Below are 9816 nucleotides of genomic sequence, written 5' to 3' on the forward strand. Positions count from 1 at the left end.
ACACGGCTCCTTGGTGGGATTCTTGTTCTTAATTGCTTCGATGGGACGGCAGACATCTTGGTTGGGTATGAGGGTGCAAGGCATGTTGAGTCTTGCCAGTCCTTGTAGAAACTCGCCCCATCCCACAAGTCTTCTCGCCTCGCCCACATTACGCGGGTTGGTAATGATTTTAAGCAAATCGAGCATGTGCGACCCTGCGATAGTCTTTCCATTAAAAACAAACTCCCCGCACGGGTTCCACGCGGTGACGGCAGAGTTTTCAAGCATTTTACCCATCATATATTCTACTTTTTTCTTGTTACGCGGTGCTGCATTTTTTATAACATCTTGCATGATGGTGTCACCATCAGCTGTAGCATCAGCAACAGTGGCGCGTGCCGACCCTGCATTATTCAGTAGGTCACTTCAGTGGGAAGTGTCAAAGATAAGGGCTCATTATCACCTTGCCTGGCCAGAGTCAAATATCTCTGTAAAACCTCTGTGTACAAGCGGACCTTTTCGTGTTCGGCAACATCCGTTCTTGATAAAATGTTACGTATTGAAATGTCCAGCTCGCTTTCGGGCAGTCTGCCTTATCGTATCTTTAGGAGCTGTGGCATTATGCAGTTTTTCCAAGTTGCAATTTCGGGACCAGATACATTTTCCTAGCGTAGTCCATTTTACTTAGCCCCGATGAAAAAGTCACCTGGTCACCTTTTGTCTTTATGGACTTCCTGACCACTGGGTAGGGTCCCAAAGTAAATATGAATGCTAATCTCAAGGCCAGGCTGTGCCTTTGTCGCTATGATAATGTGAAGGTCTGGGTGATACTGTCAGGCTGATTAGATTAGCACCTATGCATTTGAAAGGCACTGCTATGCTGATGAGATCAGGGCTGGGGAACTTCCAGGCTGATTCCTGGACTATACTGTGCTTTATTTAGATAGTCTCCACCTCTGTGTATCCCTCCCCCCTTGAAAAGTATAAACTGCGAGTTCTCAATAAAGAGTAACTTCTGCTTGAAAGATATCCCAACGTCTCCTGGTCTCTGCTTCGACAAAGGAAAAAGTTTCCCACCAAATCAAAGATTGCAAGACTTAAAAAGCAAAAAAGCGGTATTAAACTGCTAGCGAGCAAACGAGCATCGTTAAAAATAAAGAAGAAGGTTATTAACCAGACCACTGGGGGGTTCATTTTTTAAGTGTCGCCATACCTTTTCTCACCAGTGCTGAGCGCGTATGCGCCTTTCCTTTCCGCGCTTTATGGATCTGGGGACTGGCGTCTCTGACGGCACTGATTCCTCTCCCGGGACAGCGCTCTGGCCGGTCATCCCCAGCCTCCAAAGGAGGCAGGTCCTCCTCGTCATGGGGCTCACCGGTAACATAGGCGTCCTCCAAGACGGGGAGAAGGGAGCACGCTCCCAAGAAGAGCGTCGTCGGATGGGCTTTCCTCCCTTTTCCACGGCGTCTCTTCTTGGCGTGGGGGAGAGCGGAGCCCTCTGGGACCCAGGGCAGCTCCCCCCAGCGGGGAAGCTGAGCGGCCATAGCCGCGTGAAGCTCAGGGTTGCGTGTTTTATTCCCAGCCCTTTTGGAGACCGGGAAGGTGGCCGGTAGCGAGTCGGGGGGCGGTTCCCGGGTGGCATACCCCGGGTGGGGTAGCCAAACAGCCGCTCTCTCCCTCAGCTGCTGCAGGTGTTCGCCCACCTGTTCGAGCAGCTGCTCCTCGCCGGTGTGGAACCTCCTGTCGAGGAGCTCCCAGCAGCTATCCACCAGCCGGCGGGCTACGGGATCCGGGTGGCGATCAAGCCGGTTCGTCCAGGCGATTACTTCGTTCTCCATAGGGAGAACCTCCCCGGTAGCGCTGAGCTTGTTAAAGAGACTTGTCATTCTGTCACGTTCGGGCTCGGGCGAGCAGGGAAATAGGCGATCGGAGCCAGGAAGTCAGGGAAACTGGGTTTAATTGCACGAACGGACTGACAGGTACGGACATCGACGGACAATACATGAACAACGCAATGACAAGTCTGGGGAAGACTGACTCAGACGAGGACTAAATACACAAGACAAGCTAGACTTAATAGGACATAGGCGATCACAATCAGGGTTGAACACGAGGTAATGAGGGGGGCGTGGCACACATCGGGATCGTACGGAGCAGGGTGTGACACTGTGGACCAAGCCCGTGAGTGACGCAATGTTAACAACTTTTGAATTGGTGTTATGCAATGTGATTCCCTTTACTTTCATGTTTGTTTTGCCCTTTGCCGTTCTGTACCCGTAAGTTTTGGGTCCCCCTAAGACAAATTCCACAATGTGATCATCTGGATCCAGCTCGCTTGTTAGTTCGCCGAGAAAATCACCCAGAGGGGGAGCCCAGTCACCCGGTTTGCTGACAAAAATGACCGAGTCTGTATCATGATGCAGCATGTGCCGCCCCAAGCAGTCCATGAGATTGTACAGCTCAAGCCTAGCATACGTGGTACTGAAAGTGGCAATAATATGGAAGTAAATTAATGACAAAAGTCGTTGATGAAAAAAAACACGTTGAATTACACTTATCGAATAAAAACGCATTGCATTAATGACGCTTAGAATTTTTGTAGACTGTAATTTAATATGTGTATACAATAAACATTGAACATTTCAACTGAAAAAAATTCAATTGTAATTTCATTACTTAAATATTCAGTACAAAAATATTCGGCTTCCAAAATTCAGTTCCAAAACATATGTATTTTAAAGTGCCTGTTTATAATTCAACCACATGAATTCAGTTCATTCAATTTCGTCTCAAAATAAATTTCAAAAGAACAAATTCAGTTGAAAATATTCCATGTGTTTTATTCGCATCTTTATTATTCAAGCAGTAACATTCAGTCCTCTTATTTCTGCTTTACAATATTCAGTCCCGTTATTTTCGCTGTTTCAAATACGCTGCCACAAATTCAGTGGTTTAAAATACGATCCGAAATTCAACCCTCTACATCCGGGACTAGCAGGATGAGCGATAGATTGCCGATAGAGTTCTCTTCGGGAACCGCGGTCAAAATGGAGCAAGCGGTAAGTACAAATGGAAGTGAATACGAAAGTTCAAACAAGGAGACCTAATGAACGCCAGCGTGTCCAATCACAGCGGTCCAGGTTTTATATAAAGATTACATCTAACCCACTTCTTTGCCGTTACAGCTATTCGTTCTCCCACCTCCTCCCCACCACCACCTTCGGCTCCCCGTCCTGGTCCGGGATTGGCTCCTTCGCCTCCTGCCTGGTCCGGGGGTTGGCTCCTTCGCCTCCTGCCTGGTCGCCCAGCCAGATCTGTCAGCTTCAGAGTCGATGGAACCAACGACCAAGAGGGGCTTTGCCAAATCACTGTTCACATACTCATTTAAATTTGTTCAACAAATAAACACTTGTCAACTATCTATTGAGGTCTCCTTGGTTGAAGTACTGATTGACTTGGCAGCAGATTTTCGTTGATTGTGTTATTTATCGGCGATGACACCAGAAGGGACCTTAATAGCACTTTGAAAGTATGATATGCCTAATTATTTAAGCAAAAGACAGAGAAGATGAAACGGCATCCGACAGGGCGTAAAATATCGCATCGTGTTTATGAACATTCATATCGTCATCAGTGTATAATTTCGTAATAGTTATAATGCACTATTTATACAAATTACATCAAGGTATGAGTCAGTTGCTGGCGCCCTTACCATTAAACCTGTTGCCATGAGCTTTCATAACTGACAGTCGTTATCATAAATTTATCACACTGATAAACTGTAAGGCTTTGCTATGGAAATAATAATACATTTTTAATGTGTGGAATTTATTGTGTTCGATACAGAGTAAGTACATTGTAAGTATTGTTTTTCCTTTAGCAGTTGCTGTTGAACTATGTGCTGGAAAGACTCCACTCCCGCTTGGAGCATGCAGTTGGGCGTTTGCCCCTTGACCTCGATTACTTGGACTTTGTCTGCTCGCAGGAATGGGTTTTTTTAAGTGCAATTTCCAGCATAGTAACCACCCCACATAACATAACACAGGCTGTCACTGAACTGCTTCAACTAATCCAACGAAACCTGACATTCAGGGAGATGCCCACTGTGACTGTTCAGCAAGAGCAAGGACGAATGGGACGAACACGTATTATCATATCACCAGAACACATTGCAAATCTCTTGGATATGAATTTGTCTGTTCCTAACATTGCTAGGATTTTAGGAGTATGCACACGCACAATATACAGACGAATGGCAGAATGCAATCTCTCAGTCAGTGCACGATATAGCAGTTTTTCTGATGAAGAGTTACAGTAGATGCTTGTGTGACAGGTGTTAAGCAACGCATGCCACATTGCGGATACAGAATGGTGAGAGCAGCGTTACAGGCCCTTGGACATCAAGTACAGTTTGAACGCGTTAGAGCATCCATGCACCGGGTGGATACTGCTGGAGTGATATGTCGAATGACACAACTTGGCTGTGTCATTCAAAGGACATATTCTGTCTCCAGTCCCAGAGCATTGATGCACATCGACACCAATCATAAATTGATTCGGTATGTTTGTTAGGATGGTCCTTAATTATTTTATTTTGCAAGCCTTGCTCTGAGAGTTGTGTATGTTTCTACTGTTTTTTTTTCTTTGTGATATTTCAGTTACAATCTAATCATCTTTGGAGGTATAGATGGCTTTTCGCGCAAGGTAATTCTCACGCATAATTAGTGTTGGTTCCTATGTATAATGTGTTGGATCATCACCAGCTTGCCCTCTGTTTTATTTTTACTTTATTTACACAGATAATGTACCTGGGTGCTGCTTTTAATAACTGGGCTTCAACTACCCTGGATATTTTCCAAGAATCTGTGGAAACATTCGGCTTCCCACTTAAGTACACCTCTTATGATATAAATAAGGTTTTATGCTTAAAACATTTTAATACATGGACATACTGTTACAATTCGGCAAGCAGGAGAGCGGGGAAGCAGGCGAGTAGAGCCAAGCGGACGGGCAAACGGGGTTTATTTGGAAACGACAGGGCAGAAAGGCACGAACTTGCATGAGACACGACAACATCAATGACCGATCTGGGAGATAGTGGGAGACGCGGACTAATATACACAGGACAAGTCAAAAGGAACAGGAAACAGGTGATGACAATCAGGGATTAACACGAGGTGACGAGGTGGGCGTGGCACACACGAGGATCAGACGGAGCTGGGCGTGACACATACTTTTAAAACTTCAATTAAAAAATTACTACCTGAGTCTTTAATAACAAGCTTAAATTTACACACTAGACTGTGAGCTTCAAAACTGATTTTTTTTTTTATATTGTAGGGTACGAGGTGACCAGGGTAGTGAAAATGTGGATGTAGCTCACCTGATGTTTACAGGTCGTGGGACAGGAAGGGGCAGCTTTATTTCAGGGAAGAGCGTCCATAATCAGCGGTGAGTTAAGCCAGTCAAATTGTTTAATTCAGCATTTCTTAGTCCTATTCTATAAAGTGAGATTTTTCAGTTTGTCCAGATAACTTAATGGACAGTCTTGACTTTTGGCTATTTTTTACTGCTATTCATCCATCTCTACATGTAACCTGTCAGTGAACGGGGTACTTTGCCTGATAATGTTAATTGACCGATTTTCTCAGCATCGAGAGGTTATGGAGAGATGTCTGGGCATCAGTAACGAATGTACACTCACCTAAAGGATTATTAGGAACACCATACTAATACGGTGTTTGACCCCCTTTCGCCTTCAGAACTGCCTTAATTCTACGTGGCATTGATTCAACAAGGTGCTGAAAGCATTCTTTAGAAATGTTGGCCCATATTGATAGGATAGCATCTTGCAGTTGATGGACATTTGTGGGATGCACATCCAGGGCACGAAGCTCCCGTTCCACCACATCCCAAAGATGCTCTATTGGGTTGAGATCTGGTGACTGTGGGGGCCATTTTAGTACAGTGAACTCATTGTCATGTTCAAGAAACCAATTTGAAATGATTCAAGCTTTGTGACATGGTGCATTATCCTGCTGGAAGTAGCCATCAGAGGATGGGTACATGGTGGTCATAAAGGGATGGACATGGTCAGAAACAATGCTCAGGTAGGCTGTGGCATTTAAACGATGCCCAATTGGCACTAAGGTGCCTAAAGTGTGCCAAGAAAACATCCCCCACACCATTACACCACCACCACCAGCCTGCACAGTGGTAACAAGGAATGATGGATCCATGTTCTCATTCTGTTTACGCCAAATTCTGTTACCATTTGAATGTCTCAACAGAAATTGAGACTCATCAGACAAGGCAACATTTTTCCAGTCTTAAACTGTCCAATTTTGGTGAGCTCATGCAAATTGTAGCCTCTTTGTCCTATTTGTAGTGGAGATGAGTGGTACCCGGTGGGGTCTTTTGCTGTTGTAGCCCATCCGCTTCAAGGTTGTGCATGTTGTGGCTTCACAAATGCTTTGCTGCATACCTCGGTTGTAACGAGTGGTTATTTCAGTCAAAGTTGCTCTTCTATCAGCTTGAATCAGTCGGCCCATTCTCCTCTGACCTCTAGCATCAACAAGGCATTTTCCCCACAGGACTGCCGCATACTGGATGTTTTTCCCTTTGCACACCATTCTTTGTAAACCCTAGAAACCCTGTGCGTGAAAATCCCAGTAACTGAGCGGATTGTGAAATACTCAGACCGGCCCATCTGGCACCAACAACCATGCCACGCTCAAAATTGCTTAAATCACCTTCCTTTCCCATTCTGACATTCAGTTTGGAGTTCAGGAGATTGTCTTGACCAGGACCACACCCCTAAATGCATTGAAGCAACTGCCATGTGATTGGTTGATTAGATAATTGCATTAATGAGAAATTGAACAGGTGTTCCTAATAATCCTTTAGGTGAGTGTATATTATGATGTTCTACACTCCCTGGAAGAAGCTGGCTACCTTGATCTTTCAGAAAGGATTCACCTCTTCTGTTGCCACTGTGTATTTCTTCCACGGCTTCAAAATGATCTGAATCTTTTTCGAGACACCTGGGACAATCACCCAATCCGCACAGAGGGCAACATGACCCCAAACCAGTTATGGACAATTGGAAGTATCCATCATCCTGTACTTGAACCTGACATAGAGGTATGCTGTATTTACTGCAGGCTTGACAGTATTAGCCAACTCTTTTGAGCAGGATATTTGTATATAGTTCAGTTAAATACTTAGTAAAGATAGCATTATGATTTAACATTCATGCAGTTCAGTATTTATTGTTTTAAGAATTGTAAGTATTCCTTCATAGTCAATGGATATATAATGATCAAAGAAGATCTAAAAGGATTTTAATTTTCTAGGGGTTGAGCATACCACACATTGACTGGGAGAGTAGTGGCCTCAGTCTTCATGTACACTCCAGTTTCGTCCTTCCTACATTCGAGTCTCCCTTGAGTGATGGACAAATTGCAGCACTTCAAGAAACCGTAGACCCCAGAGCACCTTCACAGACCTTTGGTTGGGACATTTATTTAGCTGTGCTTCAGTTTTGTCAGTCAGTTCTCATAGAGTAATTATTTTTTTTGGTCTTTGCTTAGTTTTGAAATTATGTCTCACTTCATTTATGAAACTTGTCTTTTTACCAATTTCCATCAGTCAGTAATGCTTGACCAGGCAATAGTTGAAGATTGTATTATTTTTTCAAATACACCAATATTTTATTTGAACTTTGTTTGCACATCCAGTGAGTACATTTTTTTTACTGTAATGTAAATAAACAACTGTACCTTATAGTGCTTCCTTTTTGGCAACATATGATGATTCAGCTTCACTGTAGTGTTCCATAGTAACAGTATGTATAATGTCACAATAACATTAGTTTGTAAAATGTTTAAGGAATGGTATAGTAACTTGCTATACAATAGTACAATGACAGCAACTCTAGCAGTAGCACAAATACTAACAATAACTTACAGCACTGTAGTGCAGCAGCACCACACAGTGCCATTAGTGCAAACTTAACATGTACCATACAGTCAAGCATTTAAACATTACATATGACCAAAACCATATTTGCAGGAGCCAATGCACATCATCAAGTCCTTTTTAAAGGACTGGAAATCTGCATAGTGCCCTGGTAGCCTCAGGATACAAAAGCAGGTAGAGGATCTTGGGAAATCACCATTCATGACTTCCACGTCAAATCTTCCCTTGCAACCTCCCATCCGATCCAAAATTTTAAAGGGTTCTTTAGGTCCTTGCTGGATGCTGGCATTACATAAAGTCATTCTTATTACACAATGAGATCTTACAGCACATTGTTTCCTCAGAGTTGTTTTGCTACATATGACTGCAAAAAACTCTATGGTCTTAATTTAAATTGTACATGCTGATATTTAGTTTTGAAACAACCATGAGATGAATCATTGAAGTGCTCATTTATGCAGGAAGAGACATGAATTTGTCAGTACCATCGGGCTCCTTACAACTTGAAATTATGTAAAGTAGGCTTATGCTATTTAACATAGAATATACATACATAGAGCACAAATACACTTACTAAGACAAACAATGACTAAGATTTCCTGATACTGCAAAGGACATACCTGTCTCAATGAATTGCTTTAAGTACCCTGAGATCCGTTCCACTGTATCCGGTGAGCATTCGTTGTCATCGTCATTGACACCGTCACAGTTTTTAGGCCAGGATACATAGGAAAGCACCATCTAAAGCATTAAAAGAAATGCACATGAGTCAGCTGTGGGCTTCCCATTACCAACAGCACAGCTGTAAGGCATTTGACGGTCGTATCAAGGGAGAGGAACATAACTGTTCCATTCTCTGCCAAATAAAGATCACCCAGAAGTAAGCATTACATCAGGGGAGCATGAATCCTCAGATTCCATTGGGAAGAACACCACATCCTTTCTCTCAGTAAGAAGAGGCCAAACCAGGGTGTCCTTCAGTCCTCGTCTGATTTGTTTTATTTGGCGGGTTCTTCTCCCAAGAACCTACAATATGCATAAACATATGGAAACTGATTTAATTTCCATATTCAATAGGCTTGTGTGATATAAACATGCTCAAATGAGTTTTTAGATTTATAAAAAAATGTCAGAAAGCAATGTTGATAGATAACTTGTGTAGAGGAAAACAGCAAATAGGCAAGTGCTCATTGTTATACCCTCAAAAAAAAAAACATTGAAGAGGTTTTGGATCTCAGAAAAACATCCACACCTGCATGACAAAATTCAGTTGCACAGTAATTAGTTTAATTCTGACATTGCAATTAAAGGTCTACAGACCATATGGGAGTAAAGCACACAAATGATATCCATAAAAAAAGATTGAAAGAGAAGGAGCAGAGAATAATGTGCCATAGAAGGATAAAAGATACCACATCAGACTACCATAGTACCATTTCATGTTTCCATTAAAATCACTGTAAGCAAATTGCTAACAGCCATGATCAGGATATAATATAACATCATCTAGCTCAGAAATCACAACCAGGAATACAGACCAACAGATATCTAGGTTTACAATAAATATGTAAAGATTACAAATAAGATTATAGGCCTGTATACTTTTATACAACTTGTACAAAAGTGTTATTAGAACCTTAATGAGATGGAATATGACAAATATTAGAAGAGAAACTTTGCATTCCTACAATTAAATTTACCGCATGTGACAGCAGGCGCTCATAAAGCCATCTTCTGGTTTCCTCTGTTGGACCAGGCAGATCCCAAGAGAGACAGAGTTCCAAGATTTTTCTGTGTTGGTCCTCATTCAATGGAGACTGTCCATCAAGCTCCAAAGAACAAATATATGAATATATA

The sequence above is a fragment of the Paramormyrops kingsleyae genome, chromosome 25 (genome assembly GCF_048594095.1).
Source record: "Paramormyrops kingsleyae isolate MSU_618 chromosome 25, PKINGS_0.4, whole genome shotgun sequence".
Classification (NCBI taxonomy): Eukaryota; Metazoa; Chordata; class Actinopteri; order Osteoglossiformes; family Mormyridae; genus Paramormyrops; species Paramormyrops kingsleyae.